Source organism: Bombyx mori, chromosome 22 (assembly GCF_030269925.1).
Source record: "Bombyx mori chromosome 22, ASM3026992v2".
In the NCBI taxonomy this organism is placed as follows: domain Eukaryota; kingdom Metazoa; phylum Arthropoda; class Insecta; order Lepidoptera; family Bombycidae; genus Bombyx; species Bombyx mori.
The window spans coordinates 3,799,084-3,823,007 of NC_085128.1; the positions used below are offsets into that span (position 1 = coordinate 3,799,084).

At 35.1% G+C, this 23,924-nt stretch overlaps 1 protein-coding gene across 1 annotated transcript in view; it reads right to left on the reverse strand.

The window, feature by feature from the left end:
• LOC101737035 (uncharacterized) overlaps window positions 1-13,604 on the reverse strand; it is a 61,364-nt gene extending 47,760 nt beyond the window's left edge. The window contains exon 1 of the mRNA XM_004931948.4: window positions 13,327-13,604. The gene's annotated coding sequence lies outside the window, so the exon portion shown is untranslated. The remainder of the gene's footprint in view (window positions 1-13,326) is intronic.
• Between the last annotated feature and the right edge of the window lie 10,320 nt (window positions 13,605-23,924).

Sequence of the window (23,924 nt, forward strand, 5' to 3'; positions counted from 1 at the left end):
CACCTTCGCTTTAAGTTATTATAAAACCTGTTCAAAAGTAATAAAGTCCAATTTTCAAGATCCACCCAATAATTTTGTTGTATTCTCCTTTGTCAACGGTGTGCCACGAAGCTCAGTTTTGAGATACCGCTAAGGAATACACGTTGTGGAAGCCCTAAATGATTTCATTCGCCCGATCCCAACGTAATGGAGCTTACATAAGTAATTCACGGCGTTTCCCTAGCTACGCCGGGCTCAGAATCTCCGGGACTTGTGTTAGAAAGCGGAGAAGAATGAATAAATAATTAGATACTATCGGTTCAGTCACTATATGGATGCTCTAAGTTAAATAGTCACGGGTATCGAAACTGACATTTCTTACTTTTCTATTTTCTTCGTTCATTCTTAAATATAGTTTTTGTTTGACATTCGATTAACCCTCGAACGGTTCGATTATGTTATTATGTTTAAATGAAAAAACAAAGATAATTAGTCGGATTAATGTAATAGTCGTTAATATTACAACTAGTTTATTTAAATGTTTATGAAACAAACCGGTTTTAAGTGGTCACTGGAGTCTATAGATATCACAATGGGAATGCTGCCACGTTTGGTAGGCAGCGGCTTGGCTCTGCCCCTGGCATTGCTGAAGTCCATGGGCGACCACTCACCATCAGGTGGGCCGTATGCTCGTCTGCTTACAAGGGCAATAAAAAGAAAAAAAAAAGAAAAAACGTAACTCGAAACACGAAGTGTCATCTAAGATTTATCTTGCGAATACATGTGCACAGATATTAAAAATGCAAACAAAAATCAAACCAACTTGTGCGTCTTACGAATGTATTCCCGAAGTGGGATTCGAAGCCACGGTTAGTTACTCCACCACTCCGTCATTCAGTATTAGATTACAAAAAGAAAACATAAATTAAACATGAACAACACACAAGAAACTGATATTATTTCAATTAGTTCAGTGAATAGACACGATGCGATAAACCACACGCCCTGGTTTCGAATAACATGATTCAAAATTTACAAAGCAACGTGTTTTAATAAGAAAACTGTTGATCGTGCACCGATCATTGTTAAAACAGTTTCGAACTGTATATCTGTGGACATAAAGTCTGTTATTCGTTGCATAAAAAACAGTGTGAAATTGAATTTCTAAAATAATAAAAACACTCTTACACACTCCGAGCAAGTGTAACGATTTTGCAACCTGTTTGTAAATAAAATCAAGTAATTACGCGACCCCTTTAAATTTCAACGTTAATATGCAATATGATAATGTTTATTATCTTCGGATAATCGCTTCATTCTCGTCACCCTTGATTTTGCAGCTTTTTTTTCATACCTGTACAGGTGTAGTTGAGCTCACGGGGCTCAAATCAGACTGTTCCTAGCACTGGCCTTAGCAAGAGCAGAGCTTCGCAAAATCTACCAGGCAACGCGACTCACTGAGAAGATCCGGCGAGAAACTCAGTGGGCCTGTGTCTGTGGGTTAATTTACTTCGTCGAGCCCTTCGTCGCAAGCGACGGGTTTGACGAGAAAGGTAGCCGGTGCTTGAGGCACCTAAAAGCACCGTTAATGGATCGGGAGGATCCGTAATGACGTGTTTAGGATGACGTCGACTGTTTACCATTCGGTCCACAGGATCGAGTTGATTTTGCAGCGGGTAGCGGTCATTGCAAAAAAGATATTTGATTGATTTCTCAATTTCGCTCACGCCATTTTCAAGATAAGTTCGCGTTTAAGCATGTTCCGAACACTAACATTTGCATCTCCTGGCTGAGCCCGTGCTCATTCACCTGTTCTGATGAAACTGGAGGGTCAATCGAGCCACGAGTAAACTTTCCATTCTAAAAAAAACAAAAAAGCTCCCATCCGTCAGTCTAATGAACAATATCACCAATAGAACACATACTTTAAAGCTCAAGTATTGAACAATAGTATTTTTCTACCGAAACAGACTTTCTTTTCTTTTCCATTTGTTACTGATAACTCAAAGAGCTTTTACAGTCTACAACTGACAAAATTAATACTTTCAAAGTAGATTTGATAAATTTTCCTCACTAAACGCTAAAGAGTTGTGTTAACTAAATGGCTTCGATACTCTAATAGGCGCCATAATATCATTATTAACCAACATCAAAACACTTGGCACCGTACCAGACGATATCCGTTGGTGCTTCTCACTTGAAACGTGTTATTTACATTAATAACTTAATGAATACAGTACTCGTTGCGAGTATTACGAGTTTTTTTGACCTCAAAACTTCGTCATAGCTTGCCTCATTTCATTGTATACTACATCTAATGTAGTTGAGAACAAGATCGAGTGAACTTTGCCACCAAACTGTCAAGGAGAACCGGTCTAGATTCATAACATTAGGTTGTTTCAGCCTTCGTCTGTGCAACATTAAATCGGATTAAAAACTCGTTTAGTAATTCACAGATATATATTTTTTTAATAAAAAAAAATATAATTTCATACTGCATCAGCCATTTTCCATATGACGTAATACGAATACAATAACGATATGTTGATAGAAAAAAAAACTATAAAGTCAATGTATCTGTTATGTATTTTATAGCTACATTCGAATTCGTAACATTATCACTGTATAAAAGTGAACCGGAACTAAAAATTGCAAGTCAAAAACCCTGGCACAATTTCCTCAAAGTCTAAAAGATAATGGCAATGTAACAACAGTCAATGATAATTCTAGTTACTTTTCAAGATTATGGTGTATTTTTGTTTACTATCTATTATGTTATGTTACAGAGATTACGAACCTTGCCAGTTCTATTGTTTTCGCAACCGGTTTGGCGACGACGCGGACTCGGCTCTCGAGAAGACAACATAAGCTTGGAAATAAAATTTTCAACATTGTATTCCAAATGAAATATTGTTGCATTTATCTTTATTATCGTTCGCTCAATGTTGGAAATTTCTCAAAAGAAAACGACGAGAATATGTTACATATTAAGATTTATTGCAACAAAGAGAACTAAAAACGCACTGAACTGTTTTGTCTATGCCTATTTATATATGTAGAATGAATCCACTGCCCTGCTATTATCATAGTCTGTATTGCCGTAATGTTTTAAGTTAAAATTTTATTCACAATTTAATGTTTCCGCGCTACCCTCATTTATATTACTGACCTAGTTTCAATAACGCAATAGAGCTTATATTTCAACTCTTAGTATTACTTGTTATTTTCTTTTTGTTTGATCGTATTAAATTTAATATGCAATTTTTTTATTTACGTTGTAGATGTCTATGGGCTCCAGTAACCACTTAGCACCAGGTGGGCTGTGAGATCGTCCACCCATCTAAGCAATAAAAAAAAAATAAAAAAATTTTTTTTTTTTCACTTCAATACGTGAAATTATCACGGGCGACCATGTACACAATGTAAAACAACTTTTTTTTTTTAAATATATTGAAACACCGCAGTTCCAAAGAGTAACAAGTCAAAAACATGTTTCCCTGAATTATTAGGGGATTCAATTACTCATGGTAGTTTTTTCAATGCATACTAACCATGCCACCTATTAAGGGTAATAATTGAACTGTATTCTATTATTGAATGATTTCCCTTTAGGCGTTGAATAGTTTCCAACGTCTAATTCAAATTACTCTTCAATGTAGCTGGATTAAATTGACCTCCATAATGTTAAGCCCTTCCCTTGAAAATTTAATTTCAGGTCATTTCGTAACGCTACACTGGCTATCAAAATTCATATCGACCCTGGGCGCTTGGGTTATTGTCATCCAAATGTCATCAATATAATATGGGTCGTTTTTGCGGAAGGTTATTGCTCTGAGCCAGCAATATCAAATATTATTTTTTATAGTTGAATGTAAATTAGTATTGTGATATTAATTTACCATGCGAATTGACAGTGTTAATGATCTATTCTGAACTATTTTACATCACACACAAATAAAACTACGTATTCTGTTGAATCTCTTTTTTTCGAGATATTGAATATTTCACAGTTTTCCTGGTCACGGACGACTCAAGTAATTATTCGTTAACATTTAAATATTGCGTTAACTACCGTATTATTTTGTATAAAAAATATTCCTTTTTTATTTATTTTTTATTACTTAGATGTGTGGACGAGCTCACAGCCCACCTGGTGTTAAGTGGTTACTGGAGCCCATAGACATCTACAACGTAAATGCGCCACACACCTTGAGATATAAGGTCTAAGATCTCAGTATAGTTACAACGGCTGCCCCACCCTTCAAACCGAAACGCATTACTACTTCACGGTAGAAATAGGCGTGGCGGTGGTACCTACCCGCGCGGACTCACAAAAGGTCCTACCACCAGTAAAAGACTTACGTTACTTTTATGTGTGTTTCCTTCGGTACCACGAAAACTGTAAAGTGATCGAAATGTCGGAAATAATGTAATGACCATAAAAAACGCGACATCAAACCGTAAAGGTTTAAATATGTACTCGCGAAAAGCGAAGATTGTAATAATAATTCTATAGAGTTACTTTGGAATTTAGAAGACTTCCACCAAATCGACTAAATGGATAATTTTTGTTTGTTTTCGATGCGAGTCTCTCTCATTTATTTTCAGACACGCCATGATAGTCGACGTGTTGTCATATGAGGGTAATATAATGAAAAATAGGGTCAAATATGCAAAGGGCAAACGAGTCCCGCCCAAACTTTCCTGACGGCTTCCTAAGCTAGCTAAGTATTTAATTAATGTGAGCTGCATATACGTTTGGTTCTGGTTTTATTAATAATCTGACTTATCTCTTTATATCTATTTGGACAGAAGAATAAAATGTATACTAAAATAATTAACGGGATCTTTCAACAACTTCAAAAAGTTTGATTAGTTCGTAAACTACTTGACAATGACAATTCATTACTTTAGAGTAGTATTCTGACCAAGATAACAAAAAATACATACCTACATATTAATGTTTTGATTTGGTTTAATATCACAGTGTGTTTTTTATTTTACAAATTACATGTTACAATTTCTTAAGTTTGCGTGTTTCATACGTTTTGTCGTGTCATCATTAATTTGGGTCATTTATATAATTAGTTTTTACGTTTACTTTCCCCGGTTGAATTTCAAAGTACATATGTTTAATTACATTAATTGATGGGTATACAAACCATATTTAAGCTACTGACTTTGAAACGGTAAAGTTTCATAGCTGTTTTTAAACTTCTATAGCCCTTTACTAAATCAGATTTTTTAAGAAAACAAGTACTTTTATAATGGCATTTTTATATTTACACATACAAGACGTTATAATATAAATCCGAACAATATTTTCCTTAATTTACGGCACATGAATTTCCGTTGCATTTCATGCAAAAGCAACGGTGCCTGATTCAAATCGGCTTCGGTAACAAATAGGAAAAATCTTCGCCTGACATTCTCGACGAGCGGTCCTGATTCACAATGCAGTCTGCCGTCTGACTCATCGTGTATATCGCTCTATATCTATATAAACTGGTGACTCATAGCCGAGCTAACTTTACAAGCCAACTTTCCGTCCCTTCCTAGTTCCACTACAATAGTGAACTTAACGCAAACTTAAGTGTTTGTAGCTTGACATTAAGCGAAGCCGGTCTGACAAGGATACTATACTAATAACAATAATTATGCTCTATAGTAATAAGAATCAACATTGTTGTTACAATAACAGATAATTATGACATTTTGATACTGGAGCGGTTTTGTGGCAATAATTGTACCTACCAGATTTATGTAACTTTTAGCGCCGTTTTTTCTTTTTTTTTACATTTTTACCGAAAGCATGCGTAAAGAGCAAGAATCGGTTTTATATTTATTTTTTGTATTTGCTTAATGGATAGATAGCTATAATGTCGGTCGGCTTCAGAGATATTTTTTTTGCATTCGATTACTTGTTGAATTGTATAATTTTAATGTATCTGTTCGAATATCAAATATATCTATTAATAACTTATTCAATTTAAATGCTTAAAAATAAAATTAACTAAGCTTAGTATCATCTACGGTCTTTGCGAGTCGTAGAGTCGTAGACATAATTAAAACTAGTTTGGAGGATTAATATCGCGTTTTTTTTTTGTTACTGTCATTAAATTATTTTCGAAATACGCCTTAATCGTATCTGACCAAGAAAACTGTAAAATAAGAAAGTCGAAATTAAACCGTAAAAGTAGCTTTAATTATAGTAAGATTCTAAGTAGGATTTTTATTTGTACCCAATTTTCCATGACTGCAACATCGTAATGGATTCACGTGAATAGAACGTGATTTATTTAAAATTATACGTTTTTTTTTTACTTTTAAAATGAATTGAATTTTTATTTCGTTTTTATCATGACTGACCTTCTTTGTTTCCTAACCGTAATAACGATAGCAACATAAGTTTTGTAATATTTAAAGAATTAAAAAGAAGTATACTTATTCAGTGACTTTGAATGACGAAAATCTATTGATATCTAAACCAGTACTAATTAGTGCAATAAGAAACACTTAGGTCCAATAGTTTTATACTAGTATAACTTGATTGGCCATTTTTTATTTTGTGAAGTAAGAAATTATAAATCTTTTTAAGACAATTATAAATCTTATGGTATAATTAAAGAGTAGTTTTCGCTAATAATTACCAAAGTCGTTTACCGTTACCTAATTGAATTACAACGTAGAAAACCAAATTAATTCAAAGACATAATGAAGTAAGTATTCGTTTTGGTGAGCGTAATATCTAAAATTGATCTGTATAATGTATCCTATTGTATAGGATTATGTAAAAGGAGTGCACATTGCCACTGTAGGCGGAGTGTGGGCATAAAGTTCACAAAAGCAAAATTTATATTTAATAAATGTATAAACTGCAAAAGCGTTCGTTGCTTAATTGGCAAAATTCTTAGAACACTCTAATCAAGTTATGCAGTGGATATATTTTATATGTATACAATGATATGTGTATTATATTGGTGGCAGTATTTTGTATCAACTATGCATACACATAACGATTTCGGTGTTAAATTAATAATATTCCTATTGTACAAATGTATCTGCATTTGGACTGTTTTTGAATGTAAATTGTGTTTTGGTGTCTCTCTCTCTTTTTATTATTAGATGTAATCGAAATCAGTCTTGCGGTTTTTATTAATTAGTTTAATTACAGCGAGTTGGGTGTGCCATGAACACGCACTAGAGGCTTTCATAATCCCATTTATTTGTACGACATGTGGGTTCCGGTGTTTTGGGTAGAACATTTTACAATTCAATTTCGTATCTCGACTTTAGGGCTTATAGGTTCCCGCAACACCAGACAAAAATGTATTAAAGAAAAAAATAAAACTTTATAATTTACAACTTAAAATACTACGTAAAAAAATTACAGTTCTTACGATTCGAATAGGTTACAGTTTGCGTGGTCATGGATGACTGTTTTTCTCTGTCGCTCTCTCTGTAGCTATCTCTCTCTCTGTCTCTCGCGAAAAACGAAGAAAATATTACTTAAATATTACATGTACTTTTAAACTGTTTTTTTTTTCGTTTACTAAATCATTATAAAATTTATAAAAATTAAACTTAGATTTATCGCTATCTCTAGATAAACGCTCTAGAGCTCTTGTTAAGAATCTAAGTATAATTATATACCTAAGATTTTCGCAAATAACGTATAATTAAAATTAATCTACGTGTTCATCGCAGAACTTGTCAAGACCATGTTCGTGATTAAGTAAAAAAACTGTAAAACGACTTAGCACGAAACCGGTCGGTTCTCGTTTCTCGTTCAAAAACAACGTAATGAGGCTTCTTTGTAAAAACTGACTTGCACGCCGAGATTTTCCGGGGCGTTGTCCCCTTTAACAACATTGTAATGAAGCGAACTTGAATTCTGCAAGTACCAAATGTATACATCGAACAACTAAAAGTGAGCTAGCTATCCTATAGGATCGATCCTCAAGGAGGGTAGTTTGAAAGAAAGAAATAAATCATTTATTCGCTAAGCATAGTGAAAATGTGTTATTACATAAGTTAAAAGCAGCGTGTATGCTTTGTCATTATTTGACATTCGAATTTTAGTGCAGTGCAAGATATTATAATATTATATAGGTAATTTACTATTCATTCATTCATAATTCAACTAATAATTAAAAAATCCATTTATTTTCAATTTCGTCCCTAAGAAAATCATTTATGTTAAGTTTTTAAAATAATTTGATAATATTCTGATGTCGTATTCTTTTATGTAACTTAGACAAAGTGATTGTTGCAAGGTAGAAGGAAAGATACCCCGCGGCCGCTCACCTAGTCGCTAGTATGACCAAATAACCACCCTAACTGGGCTGACAGTCGCAACAGCCCTACGAGAAGCTGAGGACCGGACGAGGTGGAAACAGCTCACGAGACAGACCATGGTCAAGTTTCCAGAACAAATTTCTTTCAATAATGAAGAAAGCGACGAAGCGGAAGGTTCTCTTTTGTCTTCAAAGTTCTATGCAATTGAGCTGAGTTTCTGGGTTAAACACGTCGTTGAAGTAAAGAATCTTCATAAAAAAAGCTGTACAAGTAGTAAAAATTTAATAGCGTGTAGATTGTTCAAGAATATGCGATTGATATTCCGATTTTGAATTCTCTCGTGCCTTTAAGGTTTGATGCAATTGAGCTGAGCTTCCGGGTCGAACATCCGACAAAGTCCGTTATGCAAATTAACCTTCTTAATTATTCTTTGTATGTGTGTGTGAACGAATAAATGTGATTTATTTATATCAAATTATAAGTAATTGGGTATTTTAAAAAATTTAGTTATCTGAATAAACTTTATAATTAGGTACCCGTTCCTTTATTAGTAGTATTAAAAATAATTCTTTAAAAATTTATTTTTGCACTAACATTTATCGACCCAAATACATCGTATATGTAGTAGGTTAGAAATTATATTACCCGACACAATATTTGATATTTCATGAGTCTTGATATAGGTATATATATTGAAATGTCTTTATTAATATACATGGTAACATTTTGATGTGCAGTAGATCGTGCAGTACACTTTTACTAGATTTATTCATTTATTTACCCTTAAACTATTGCCTTATATATAAACGATTTGTTTTTGGAATGATTTGAAAGCAAAAAGAGAAATGCAATTCCGATACAACAACAAAAAAATATATAAGTACACGATGAAAGTAGTTTAACAAGAAAAAAATTTACATATCATTCCGTCTTTGTCGAAAACTGTTTCTCACGAGAAGTGTTATTGTGTAAGATCTGGATTGTTTTCGTAGAAAAAAAAACAATCGTCAACATTACGTTGGTGTTTGTTATTATTCTGTAAATTTCAATCATTGATAAAATGCAATGATAGAACTGTCAATAATGTTCGATAAAAACGATAAGCGTTTGTCAAAATCTAGAACATTCGACTTAGATATGAATGCTTTAAAGCTATGTATAGCAAAATCTTGTGCAATTTTAGTTAGTTGGACGAGTCAAGATCAGATGTACGCTGTTCGTAATAAAAGCGTTTAATTACTCAGGTGTCTGTTTGTCCTTGCCTTGAAAACAGTCGATAATACAATAAATTAACTACTTATTGTTGCAATTTCTGCAAAAGGCGTCTTTTAAAATTGAAAATGTATTGAACATAATTGCAGATTTTTTGCGCATGGCAACACGTAGATTTGTCATTCAGGCCAATTCCTCACGTCTCAGAGATTTAAGAAAATACAAGGAACAGTAAGAAATGAAATTTCCATTTTTTTTTTCATTTATTATTAGAGAAAAACTGGCTGAGTAGATATATATTGCCTTCATTTTATTCCACTCTCAAAGTATCTCAGCTGGATGTCTGACCGAATTATAAAAAAAAACAATTTTCTTATTTATAGAAGGTTCCTAATTGAGCTATTGCGACTTTAGCAATGGTAGAAATAGCTCGTATTTTATATCTAAGGAGGAATCATAGGAATACATTTATACGAATAAAACGCATTTCCTTGGAACTACTAGACGACATCCAGCCAGTACACTATTCGAGTGAATAAATTGAATAAATTACATATTCCACCGAGTGGGAGATTTTGCTCGACAAACCGACGAACCAAATGTTGTTATTATGCCATGAAAAGTTTAGATAAGTTTTGGATCCAAATAGGAATCTGTTTCCTTCGTATTTGCACTGTCTTATGTCAGTTTGGAGCATAGTAATCTTACTCAGACTTAGACGGTACCAATTTTTTACTCAAAAGCATCACTCCATTATTTAAACTTACGATTTAACTATTATGTAGTATGCAGAATTCTAACTTATATATTTTGTGGATGAATAAAATTATATTATGGTTCAGAATTATAAAGATTTTGTTCATTTTTTAATATTCTTGGAAAACGAAAGTTGTTTAGCTCTAATTTAAATTAGACAGACCGTTAATAAAACAAAATGGTGTCCAAATTTTAAAGTCAACATAAGAATGCTAATTCGATATATTTTTATTTTAAGTTACATAAATTATTCAACAGAATTAAAATGAATTGGCGTTTATACATTTTAAAATATTTATCATATTACATCTTTAAAATAAACTGGTTGCAAGTTTTTATACAAATTAATGAGATTTCAATAAATCGTTTTGTTAATGACTTTAAGAATCAATGTCTAAGATAGAAGAAAAAAATCATTTCATTACAAAAATAAGAGATTTTTTTTCTGGGCTTCTTCAGTTTATTGACTTTTGTCGTAATTGTAAAGAAAATTGTAAAAATTTCGAAACGTCAGAAATAATACAATAACAACAAAAAACTGAAAATTAAACCGTAAAAGTACTTTTAATTGTGTTTAGGACTCGCGAAACTGAATAAAATACTCATTTTCCACAAACCGTTTTGGTCACTACTTACTTGTAACTTATACCTATTTTACTACCTCCGGGTCTACGATCTCCAGGTACACTTGGAGGCAAGTACTTATCGGAGCTCACTGACATCTTATTAATGGTCTACCTAAATGGGCATCAAAAAAAACTGTAAACCCAAAGCACCTTTTCAAGTACAGAGTCAACATTAATGTGTCAATATGTAATTTATATTTTATTAAAATGAAGCATCAAAACGATTCTAAAATATTAGGCACTCATAACCTGTACGATTTGAGTCATGACGCAGTTCGGCGTTTCCGATCGATTGTAATTCAACGTTCGTACTCGTTTACCATTAACTAGTGTCAGCCGACTGTTTGTGTCAACGAACTAATTGGCAAACAAAGCCGTGACCATTTTAATGCACTAAATGCATTCGGCGCGAAACGTAGGAAAATGGTTAAAAATAGTACATATTTACAAATTTATTTTATCAAAATGACATTAATGAAAAAAAATTTTTTTTTCTTTTATGGTTGGACGATCTCACAGTCCTCCTGGTGTTAAATGGTTACTAGAGCCCATAGACATTTACGACGTAAATGCGCCACCCACCTTGAGATATAAGTTCTAAGGTCTCAAGTATAGTTACAACGGCTGCCCCACCCTTCAAACCGAAACGAATTACTGCAGAAATAGCCAGGGCGGTGGTACCTACCCGCGCGGACTCACAAGAGGTTAGAGGTTAGGTGGTAGGCCGTAGTAATGAAAATGACCAGAAAATGACATTATGACATCAAAATGACAATTCAAAACAAATTAGAAATTAGAAAACATCAATTGAATATTGATTTAGTGATTGTGGTCTAATTTCGAGCACTGGGTGAGAAGACTAGTGTAATCAAATTCTTGTAAGGCGAGGTTCCATCGTTGATCAGTTCTCTTCCAAGAAATTAGGTACCAATGGAGTAAAATTAAAATATAGGAAATGCGGCCAGCCTCTTTGGCACCCTACCCAGCGAGCGCAGGGATTTGGGGTCGATTTTTTTACGTTATCTAGTTTTATTTTTTGTTTGGTATAAGTATATAGTTTATTAGTAGTTTTAAACTATTCTGATAATTGAAATAAATTTATATGAAGAATAGAATTATTTATGGTATCGAAAAACCTACAGATAAACATTTGATTGATTAGGTGATGCAGTAGATAGCGCCCCTGACTGATGCGCCGAGGATTCTGGGTTCGATTCCCACAATGGGGAAAACCTTGTGTGATGAACTAGTTTGCTCTTTGCCTGGGTGTCTATTTTTAGAAACGTTGAAAATAATGAAGTATAAATATTAATCGCGATTAGAATTTATTATAGATATTTCAATTACCGTTTGTATTTTCTTATGTACTTTATGTATTATTATTATTACTATTACTTACTATTAGCTTAATTATGTAGCACTAAAATTGAAAACATAAACGGCGAATAAATTACAAAAAAATATTTAAATAGATAATCTATTATTTACGACGTAAATCTTCAGCTTGGGAAAAAAAATATGCAAATGCATGATGGTAGCGTAGGTGTCGATTAAAACTTTAGTGATGAGTGCAAAAACAAATTCCTTATAAATTCATAAAAAGTTTATTTCATTTTTTATTGGCGTAAATCGCAGACGTGTACGTAATTATACGTACACGTCACGTACGTATTTATATGTACGTAATGGACTATATTCAAACGCTTCAGAATATTAGGCAGCGGCTTGGCTCTGTCCCTGGCATTGCTGAAGTCCATGGGCGACGGTAACCACTCACCATCAGGCGGGCCGTATGCTCGTCTGCCTACAAGGGCAATAGAAAAAAAAAAAAAAAAAAAAAAAAAAAAAAAAAAAAAAAAAAAAAAAAAAAAAAAAAAAAAAAAATTATACCACTCCAAACTTTGAGGCACAGTTCCGAAGTCTTTGAGGCTCAGAATAACGATTGTCCACTTTCATACCTACCTTTCAATGGACCTGAACAACACGACTGTTTTAATATCACATTCATTTCGTGTTCTAATGTAAAAACTCTTTAATTATTTATTAAATTAATCTAGAAGTATAGATGATATATTTATGGGAAAGACAGAAACCTACGACTTTACGAATCGACTTAACTAATCAACTACATAAAAACAGATTTATGTATCAAGCTGTTACTAATATTATAAGTTCCACATGGCTTAATCAGCTTTTCTTAATGCGATCGGCCAAAACCTTAACAGAACGCAGCTACTAAAATGTTTATAAGAACTCTATCTATGTGACTCTAATAAGCACATAATATTATTATTAGGCAAAAGGTTATTAAACTTGAAGATAACTTAATGACGATATCACAATAAGCGCTGAACTAAGCAAAGCGATTCATTCACCTTTCAATTCCATCTATACAGCCTTTCAGTGATCGTGCTTTCACCGAACTAAATGAAAACAAACCTAAAATCACACTTACGTCAAACAAAATCCAGCGGTTTTTGTTATTCGGAGCACAGCACGTATTTTTGTTATAAAATGCAACTGTTTTTTTTTTTGTTTTTTGTTTTGTTTCGGCACTGTGTTGCGCACGTACGTACACGCGCTGCTGTGTGCGGAGGAGAACTGAGGTTCGCGGCTCCGCCCTCTCTCCACTCTTGTGAGGGAAGAGGGGCTGCTGGACATCCGTACTACGTTACGTGGCTCTAACGAGACTTACTTAGATTCTGTGTACAATGCTGCATCGATAAGCGTTGTTGAGTGAATGTTACAATGAATCACCTAGGACGATAACTTTAGACAATAATTGAAATCAATTATTCACAAAATTGTCAAATGAATTTGTATTAATTGCATCAATAGTTTTAAGTATCATGTTTATTAGGCTGTATTAAAAACCAATCAGTTTTTTCTTTTGGTCTTGACATGTATAATAATTATAATATGATAAATTAAGTACAGCTCCGTAATTTTTTAATGATTACTTAAATTTTCTTTTTTAAATGATATTCACATTTTATTCTCTTGTTTTTTTCTCTTACCTTTACGGGAATTATTTATTAAAGAATTGAAATGACTAAAATATGGATTTCTCAAATACCGTGTTGTAATTAATGAAACTTGGGCAGCGTTGGACGCGTGACATTTACAATCGGTAGTTGAAATACGCCGAGAGCACGCGGTGCGGGTCAGGTCGAAGACACACGGTTTCGGATCGGCCCGGCCAGGCTGCACTCAGATTCGCTTCTTGCATCTTGTAAAATCCTAATGTAAAATATCTTTTTTTTTGTATATATATATATCGACGCTTGAAAGGCAAACGTGACTATGCGACAATAACTGCTTTGTACATAAATGATAGGTAATAACCATATTCGATGCGCAAAAAAAATATATTTCTAGGTCTATTAAAATCATTTCCATCCTACAGTTAGATTCGTTAAAATACAATTTTTTTCAGGTATATCAACTTTAAATTAGTCTACTGTAAAGTTCACGCATTGTCGCTTAGTCACGTTTGCCTTTCAAGCGTCGATATGGTCAAATTCTGTGGTCTCCACGTAATACTGGTGGTAGGACCTCTTGTGAGTCCGCGCGGTTAGGTACCACCACCCTGCCTATTTCTGCCGTGAAGCAGTAATGCGTTTCGGTTTGCAGGGTGGGGCAGCCGCATACTGAGATCTTAGAACTTATATCTCAAGGTGGGTGGCGCATTTGCGTTGTAGATGTCCATGGGCTCCAGTAACCACTTAACACCAGGTGGGCTGTGAGCTAGTCCACCCATCTAAGTTATAAAAAAAAATTGTTATGTTTGTTTTTCTAACAGTACTTATTCGCTTTTCTTACCACTTATCACCTGCATCTAATATTTTATAATGGTAAGTACATTATATTTATACTTTGGGTATATATGCCGAATATTTCAATCTCAAATTTAGAATAGTAAAAAACCTTAAAATTATTTACATTTTCGCTACAGATTGCGTTAAAAACAACACCATTACGAATAAATACACAACTTATATTGGTTATCTTGTTTTTACTCTAGGTTTGTACGATATTATTCATGTATCGTGAAAGTCATTTTTCGTTTCGTATTAATTACCTTTTCACATAGAACAACACTATGCTATTCCCCTTCAGGATTTGAACGCCGACATTCCATTGGGACATTTACGAGCTCCAGTAATCGCATAATAACAAATGAGTCATGAGCTCTTGTGTCAATAAAAGATATACGTCCCCATAAAATTATATCCATAATAAACTTAACCCATGCATCAGCCTTCTCAGCGGGTCGCGATTCCGATCCGGTAGTAGATTCATTCGCGAAGCAGTTACTCTTGAGTATTTAGGTCTCCTTCGAAGGCGCTCGGATAGTTGTTAACAAATCCCTTCCCTCCTAGCTTAGTCTTTTCTCGCCCATCTGTCCTGATGAAACTGGAAAGGGCTCCGGGCCACCAGTAATCCTTCATTCATTAAAAAAACTCATAATAATACACTAGTAAAAAAACAATCGATAGATGCTAGGGAACTAATGCGAAAGCTCGGTCAGGATGTCAGTTATGTCCTGGATAGCGGAATATTATTGTCATTAACCTCCAAACTACCAACCCACTTACTGCTAACCAAAGTTAATCTTATTCCGGAGTAATATTCGTTTTGTGCCTTATGCGTGTATCCTTCTATACGTTTGAAGGTGCCTCTTTAGTACGCGTTGTACCTTGTTATATCACTGTGACTTCATCGACAACATGAATTGGCAACTACCCAGCGCTTCCTATTGTATTTCCTTAAATAAGTGACAATGGAAAAACGTGTCCGTAGTGCTTATTTCTTAACAACGTACTTTATAGTTCTTCAACAAAATGTTTTCGTCTTGATCTTGTGCTATCGTAAGCTGATTTTTTACAATTTTCTAAGTAATTTGTAAGACATATAATGTTTAAAAAAATCCTAGTTCGGATTCTTTAATAACTTTTCATTGTAAATAAACTTTTCGTTTAAAAAGAAGTACATTGTTATAAACGCGCATTTAACCATTTATTTAAGCAAATATCCTCGACCTTCTGTATTTGGAAGGTTTGGTTTGTACGTGAATTTGAGTTCAGCGAAAATGGGCTGGTCAAATACAAGTTCAGCCCATGGCGTTTGGCCCATTTTTTAGCAAGTGACTTCAATTGTCTTCAAGTGACTTTAAGGTAGAATTTCCGAAACACAAACACCAAGGATAGGCGCCTCGATGCATCAGTTGATCGGACTTCCCTGTCACTTTATCGAAATAATATCAGAATTCTACCGCTACCATTGATCTGATATTATACAGATTGGGTTCTTACACGCGTTAACTCCGTTCCCGGGATGAAAGTAAAAATAATCGATCAAAAATCTACAAAATAAAGTAACTTCCGGCTTCGACCGCATCTTAAACCGCATCTATAACTGTTGCCTAGCCAACTCGACCTTATATTAGCCTTCTCGCGGTCTGGAAAGAAGCTGACGTTATCGACCTTCATAAGGCCAGTAAACGGAAAGATGACAATTCTATTTTTCGGCCGAGCAGCTTCTCAATGTCTCTGATCAAGTTGTACGGTCGTTTACGCTGCAAGCATGTTTCCTCCAAGTAGATTTTTATTTATGCGCATTTTTAATTCCGTTCAAAGCATCACGGCACCAAGGTGCCAGATTTTGTCAAAAAAAAAAAAAACCATTTAAAATCATAACAATGACAATGCTAATACAAAGATATCGCTGTTAAAAATAAGTCCGGCAATTTTATTTATTGCAAGCACGTAATCCTACTTAATTCTTAAATTACAAATACTTCATTTAAAGTATTCATATTCTATACTAGAAATGCTATTCAGACGTACTACTTAAATTTCTGTTTATTCTTTTCGGGTACTTTATTTAATTAACTATATTGATAAGATATTAAATGGATTCTGAAGTCAGCTGCGTATCACAACATAACGAGGGTTAGGGTGCCAGCCAATATAGTGAAGCACAATTACATAATTGTTTTATCCATAGATATACGGTTTATATTTAATTAATATTTAAGATTTTATCTATTGCATTATAAACCTCGTGTTACAATTTAGAAAGCTTATGTCATTCAAAGTATCCATTAAACACTTTCTGATAAAAACTATTTATTTAAATACTTAGTATATGTACATACTTAGATTAGACTAACAAATAATGCGATTTACAATTTTAGTAACATTTTGTGTACGTGCGCGTATAAATTTTGTTCATGTTCATCGTTAACACCACGCCGTGAGCTTCATTCCCATTGAATCATTGTCCCGTCGCTTGCGACGAAGGGCTCGACGAGTAAATTAACCCATAGACACAACCCATTGAGTTTCTCGCCGGATCTTCTCAGCGGGTCGCGTTTCCGATCCGGTGGTAGATTCTGCGAAGCACTGCTCTTGCTAAGGGCAGTGTTAGCAACACCCCCCGTGTTAGCACACACACGAGCCCCGTGAGCTCACCTACTAGCACGGTGAATCTAGAATAATCCCTCGAGGTTACTAGCTAAGGTAAAAAAAAAAAGTATCATTGAAAGAACATCAGAAACCATGCTATGGTTCCATCAGTATTCAATATGGGGATTGACGGAAGGAGGAACTTAGATGGCAAAATAATATCAGTATGGATGATGTCGTGTTAGCATTCATAAATCAACATGGTGAGTAGGACGTAATGGTGATAGGTCGTTTAGAATGTTATTTCTCTTTATACATCGTCGCTATATATCTTTCACTGAGGAAGTATTTTTAAACGGCGCAGTCTGTCTGGGAGGCGGTAAGCGAGTCTAAAGAATTTGTCTCGGATTTACCGCGCTTAGCCAAGATTAGGTACCTCATATTCTCAAGGACTTTCATTGTTCATAACCTACTCGTTTGCACGTCGAATATTATATAACAGTCACGAAGTTTTTGCAATATGTCTAAGATAGGTAAGAGATATCATATTCATAAAATTAAATGTAATTTTACGGTTTAACGTTGTGTTATTAATTGGTTTCCGTCATTATATTACATATTTTTTACAGTTTTTATGGTCACGGACAATTCGTCGTATCGTAAAAATGGTTTGAAATATGTCTACTGCTCGCAAAAACTGAAGAAAATACTTATTGATAGCTTCGTGAATATTTTTCATTTAACTCACCAATATTGGAATTAACTTTTCTCGTAGCTGATTTTGCCCAGTTTTATCTCAAAATGTGAATCCATTTTTGCTAGTAACAAAAAACAACAAACCAACTGTCATTTAATTTTTATTTTATTTGTACAGGAATACAAAGTAGTTGTGAACATTACACGTATTTATTATGTACTAGCTGACCCGACAGACTTCGTAGTGCCTCAATCCATAAATAAAAGACTTAAACTTTTGTATAAAATAAACTTAAAACAAACAAAAGGAATCCGTCCGTCAGGGGACACATCAAAGGAAAAACAAAATTGTTATTTTTATTTAATTCCGAACATTTTCATATTAATCTACCTTTTAAACCTTCTCTGGACTTCCACAAATAATTCAAGACCAAAATTTGCCAAATCGGTCCAGCTGTTCTCGAGTTTTAGCGAGACTAACGAACAGCAATTCATTTTTATATATAGATTATAGATTTATTCATCTATTTAATGATAAGAATAACATTTTCTATGCTTGATCTACCGAGCACTCAGTCATCAATCACTTTAGTTTTGTTCAACGAATAACTTTCATTAAGAAAGAACGGTTAATTTATTTAAACGGAACAATATACTGTAGTCTTCCTCTAGCCTCGTCAGTATGAGAACTATGAGACGAGTTTGATACGGAACTAGACGATGAGAGTGTGTCGTTGAATTTTTCATTGCGCCACTTTGAGAAGGTGGCATGACATGAGAACCCTCTTGTCGTGGCCGCTGGAAAGTACATACCCGATCCTGTAGGCCGAATGGTAAACAGTCGACGTCATCAAAAACACGTTCTTACGGATCCTCCCGATCCATTAACGGTGCTTTTAGGTACCAAAAGCACCGGTCATTGTCCTCGTCGAACCCGTCGCTTGCGACGAAGGGCTCGACGAGCGAATTAACCCACAAACACAGCCCACTGAATTTCTCGCCGGATCTTCTCAGTGGGTCGCGTTTCCGATCCGGTGGTAGATTCTGCGAAGCACTGCTCTTGCTAGGACCAGTGTTAGCAACACTCCGGTTTGAGCCCAGTGAGCTCACCTACATGTTAGGGTGAAGCTCTAAGACTATCAGCATAGATAGAGAAAAAAAAAAGTTTTATTTTTCTTCAGTTATTTGACAATTTACTCGTCATTATTAAAGTAGCAGCCGAACGCACCCAAAATGTTTATTCATCAAGTTTTAACGTACGAAATATTCCCCGGAAACTAATGAATGTCCATTCCCCTTAATCGAGTTCGCAGTAATGGATTCCGGACGACGCCGCGACGGTACATAAAGCGACTTTAGGGGTTCCGACCCCTGTTCAAATATTGTGAAAACCTATTTCTAAAACGAATTAAAAAAATATTCGTCCTAGTTGTAGCAAGCAAAAAAAGTTCTAGAATAAATTTAGTTTATAGACGTTCTAAAGAACATTTCAGAAATGGATTTAATGTAAAGTGGATTTTTTTGGAACGAAGTTCCTTATGGGACGATGCGGAGGGGAAAAAACGTCCGTAACGCAAGATTTTTATTAGTAATGCACACAGTGTACGACTTAACTTTGTAATAACGTACAAAAAATAACATTTTTTTTTATCATTCATTGACCACGATCTCCGAGCGTTGGTTTGCGCAATTCACTAACTCTTATGAAAACAACCGTGAATGAAGTGTACCACAATAAGCTCGCACGTTACCGAATGACCGTGTTGCGAAACCTCCAGTTTTATTTTCTTTATACCTCGAATAGAACTTAAAATTAATATTTTTATAATAAGAAACTTCGTTCCTATCCGGTGTCCCACGACACCACACATCTTTTTTTTGTTAAGTAGCTATTGAAAGACTACAAAAAATGTCAATATCAAGACAAAAAAGAAATTAGAATATTTAAAATAAATGTAAGCCTTGAAGTTGTAGTAATTATGATCGAATCTCAACAACTGGGCCAACCAACAATAGTCAGTAGAAATACTGGTTTTTGAATAAGTTCTCAATACATGAACCAGTAATGTAATGGAAGCTGGCGGACGCAAGGCATGTTTTCTCGAGACCGTTGACTCCGCGTGACTCCACCCAATCTTTGGAAATTGCGTTACATTGCGTGGGATGCAAAAGAGAACTGGTAAGTTAGAAAGGTAAAGTTTTTAGAACATACTATTTGTTTTTCCATGCAGACTCCGGAACAGAATTTTTCGATTTACTTTTAGGTACTTTTGTTGAGTTAATGGGTGAACGAATTCAAGATTCACCCGGTATTAAGTGGTTACCGGGGGCCAAAGAATCACGTGTATGCCACCACCCTCATAAGTCGTAGTCTCATTTGTGTTGTACAACGGTTGTCCCGTCTTTGAAATCGGAAACCATGACTGCTTCGCGGTAAGAAAAGGCAGGATAGTGCTGCCTACCCGCACGAGTTTACAATACACCCTACTATTGTTATTAATAATTTGACAAATTAAAATAAAAAAATAATCCTGGATACAGCCTTATTCCACGGCACCCCAACCGTGTCCTATTCTTAGTTCTTCCCTCGGGCATAAAATACCCATAACACAGCGGACCCGAGCGACATAAACTCTGGTTTATGGATGAGCTAGTAAAAATGTCACATTAAGTTGGTAAATAAACATGCCCGAAGATTTGTACTTTAAAAACAGGGGCTAGAACAACAGGATTTAACTTTTAATAGAATTGATGTAATTTCGAAGGAGTGCGGTTCTAATAGTGCACACGAGACTTCTCTCAAAGATCCAAAAAGGAGATTTTTTTTCCTACCTATGCTGATATCCTTGAGAGGCTATTTCAGCGTATCCTTAACTAGTAGGTGAGCTCACGGGGCTCAAACCTAACGACGTTGCTAACACGAACCTTAGCAAGAGCCGTGCTTCGCAGAATCTACCACCGGATAGGAAACGCGACCCACTGAGAAGATCCGGCGAGAAACTCAGTGGGCAAGAAGGAGCAAGTAATAATTACTGCTAATATAATTAATGTTTTCGGTTTCCCCAAGACATACACGTGACTATGAGACCACCGTGGCAGACTATAACATGCCAACGTAAGATGAATCGAAAATAATGTAACGGTAAATTAAGATTTTGTATTAATTTAAACGAGATTGAGGGAGTCCGTTAATTAGGAAGTGTTGCATCAAAAAGCGTTTTTTAAATCTCTTACAACTAGGACGTGAAATGTGTTCTCGGGTGCGCGATATTTGCAGTTATTAATTAGCGATATATTTATATCGTTAATAGCAAATAATGAAATAATTTTCTTTTTCACTAGAAACAAGAATGCTATGCACTTAATTTATGATGCTAACAGTAACACATCGATATTTTTCTAAATCTAGATCACTGCTGTTCCGTGTCTTTACAAATACGGAAGTCCATTTTTCTTTTTAAATCGATTTTAAAATCAATTACGTATTCATAATGACGTCCGGTATAATAAGAATCTGCATTTAAATCTCTCTCGGTTTTGAGTTGTCCCTATTTTTAACAAACTTTTTTATTTCTCACAAACCTTATTCTCTTATGGTAGCTTGTTAGCTGGGTAGTGAGAGAGTATTGTGTGCCTGCCCGATATATCCCTCTATCGTCTATTTCTCCCTCAAAGCAAACGGTAGTCATGCGTTCCCATTGACATGACGCGACACCTTTACAGAATAAAATTAAGACTTCGAAATATCCAATGGTGGCTGCATTCGCTTTGTGATCATTATGAGCTTCCATGACCACCGAATGAATACCAGAGACTCATAAGATCTACTGTATGGATCTAGGGCAATAAAAAAAAATTATGTAGCATGTTTACTACACAGAGTTGGTTATTAACATGGATTCAGTTTGCAATTGCAGTTTTCTTTATTATTTAATGCTTAGATTGGTGGAAGAGCTCACAGCACACCTAGTATTCAGTGGTTGCCGAAGCCCGTAGACATCAACAATGTAAATGCCACTACCCACCTCGAGACATGAGTACTGTCTCAATTTTACAGTGCAACGGTTGCCCTATCCTTCAAACCGAAACACATTACTGCTTCATGTCATAAATGGGCAGGGTGGTGGTACCTGTACGGGCTCACAAGACGATTTACCATCAGAAAAATTGATTAGACAGAAAAAAATATTCTAACTAATATACACAGCTAAATGAAAAGTAGAAATCCTATTCAGTGAAGCTGAGACACACCATAAATCAATACTTCGATACAATAATAATAAATTAGGCGTATCGTAGCTCCCCTTCGGAGTGAAGCTAATCTATCATTCTCCCTTAGCTTCGTGCCTCGTGGTTCAATTTCTTACAAAAACTAGACAGAATTCAGTTTCTTTCGACACCGGATATCCAGCCTAACGTGGGGTTAGAAACACAAAAATGTTGACACTTTTCATTATCACCCCGCATTTAGATAACCAATATAAATTTGCTGTTCGAAAACTATCATTTCCTCTACAACTGGAACATGAAAAAATAATGCAACTACAAACACAACTTGGCCTCCACAAGTCGGGGTGGTTGTGAAAACAAAGCGGTGCGGAGTGCAAAGGGCGTTATTTCTGTGTTAAAACAAACTGACGATATTTTTCTTGATAAAACCGGCTTAAGTCGGCGCTTCGAAGCTTTAGATGCTGATAAAATTAGTAAAAGTCTCATGAGAATTAGGTTATACGAGTATATTAGAATATTGTTTAAATTAAGTGATTAAGAAGAAGATAGATAAAGAGTGAAAATTTGAATGCGATTCAAATAAAACAGGCTAATTAATGAATCTTTGATTAATTAAATTATTACAACATCTCATACTATTTACAATGCAATTACCATCTTGGTTTCGATTGATATTTTTGGTCTAATGTGTAACTATACGGAGACCTTAGAACTTATATCTCAAGGTGGGTTGCGCATTTACGTTGTAGATGTCTATGGGTTCCAGTAACCACTTAACACCAGAGGGGCTGTGAGCTCGCTCACCAATCTAAGCAATAAAAAAAATGTGACCTTTATGCTAAATTTATTTCGATATTTAAAAAAAAAAAAACCCAATTTATGCTCTCTTCGTATCTCAGGACCTTTTTATCTAAGCCAGGACTCCCTTTTTGTCGCAGCATTGATGTAGGTTGGCACCTAACTATGGGGAGGGAAATTGAAAATATTTCACGGGCTTTAGAAAAAACTGTACACGAATTGGCAATTTGCAGCGGACCACTTGATACGTGGAAATGGCGCGACCGCGTGTGGGTGGACACGGGTTTTACTTTTAAAGGTTAAAAATTAGACAATAAATTTTGTGCTTGATTGTTTTTGTCTGCATTATATTAACGCTTCTGAATTAGATCAGTCAAAAAAAATACTGGAAATACAGAGCTTTAAATTCACATTTAAATATATGAATGAAAAAAAAACCAAGGTAAGATTTTCTGCTGCATTATGGGTGCCGAGAATACACATACGGGAAACTTTTTACTGAGGGTAGAGTGTAATGAAAGCTCGCGCCGATAATTATCTTCAGCCAGCCTATTTCTGCCGCGAAGTAATCATACGTACCACTGAATGGTGGGACGTGTTCTGAGACTTATAACTCGTGTCTCAAGGTGGATGGTGCCATTTACGTTGTAATATCTATGAGCTTGAATAAAAGACAAGCACAACTACGCTGATTGACACTTAATTCCAAATTTCACAACAATGCTGACTCCGATCGGAAATCAGTTAGGGTCACTTTTTTCCCTACCTATGCTGGTAGCCTGAGGAGGTTATGCCATCGTGACCGAACGAATAGATGAGCTCACGGGGCTCTAACCTGAGACGATGCTAGCACTAGCCCTAGCAAGAGCAGTGTGCTTAGTCCGGAATGGGATCGTTTGCGTACATTTGTCGCTAGGGG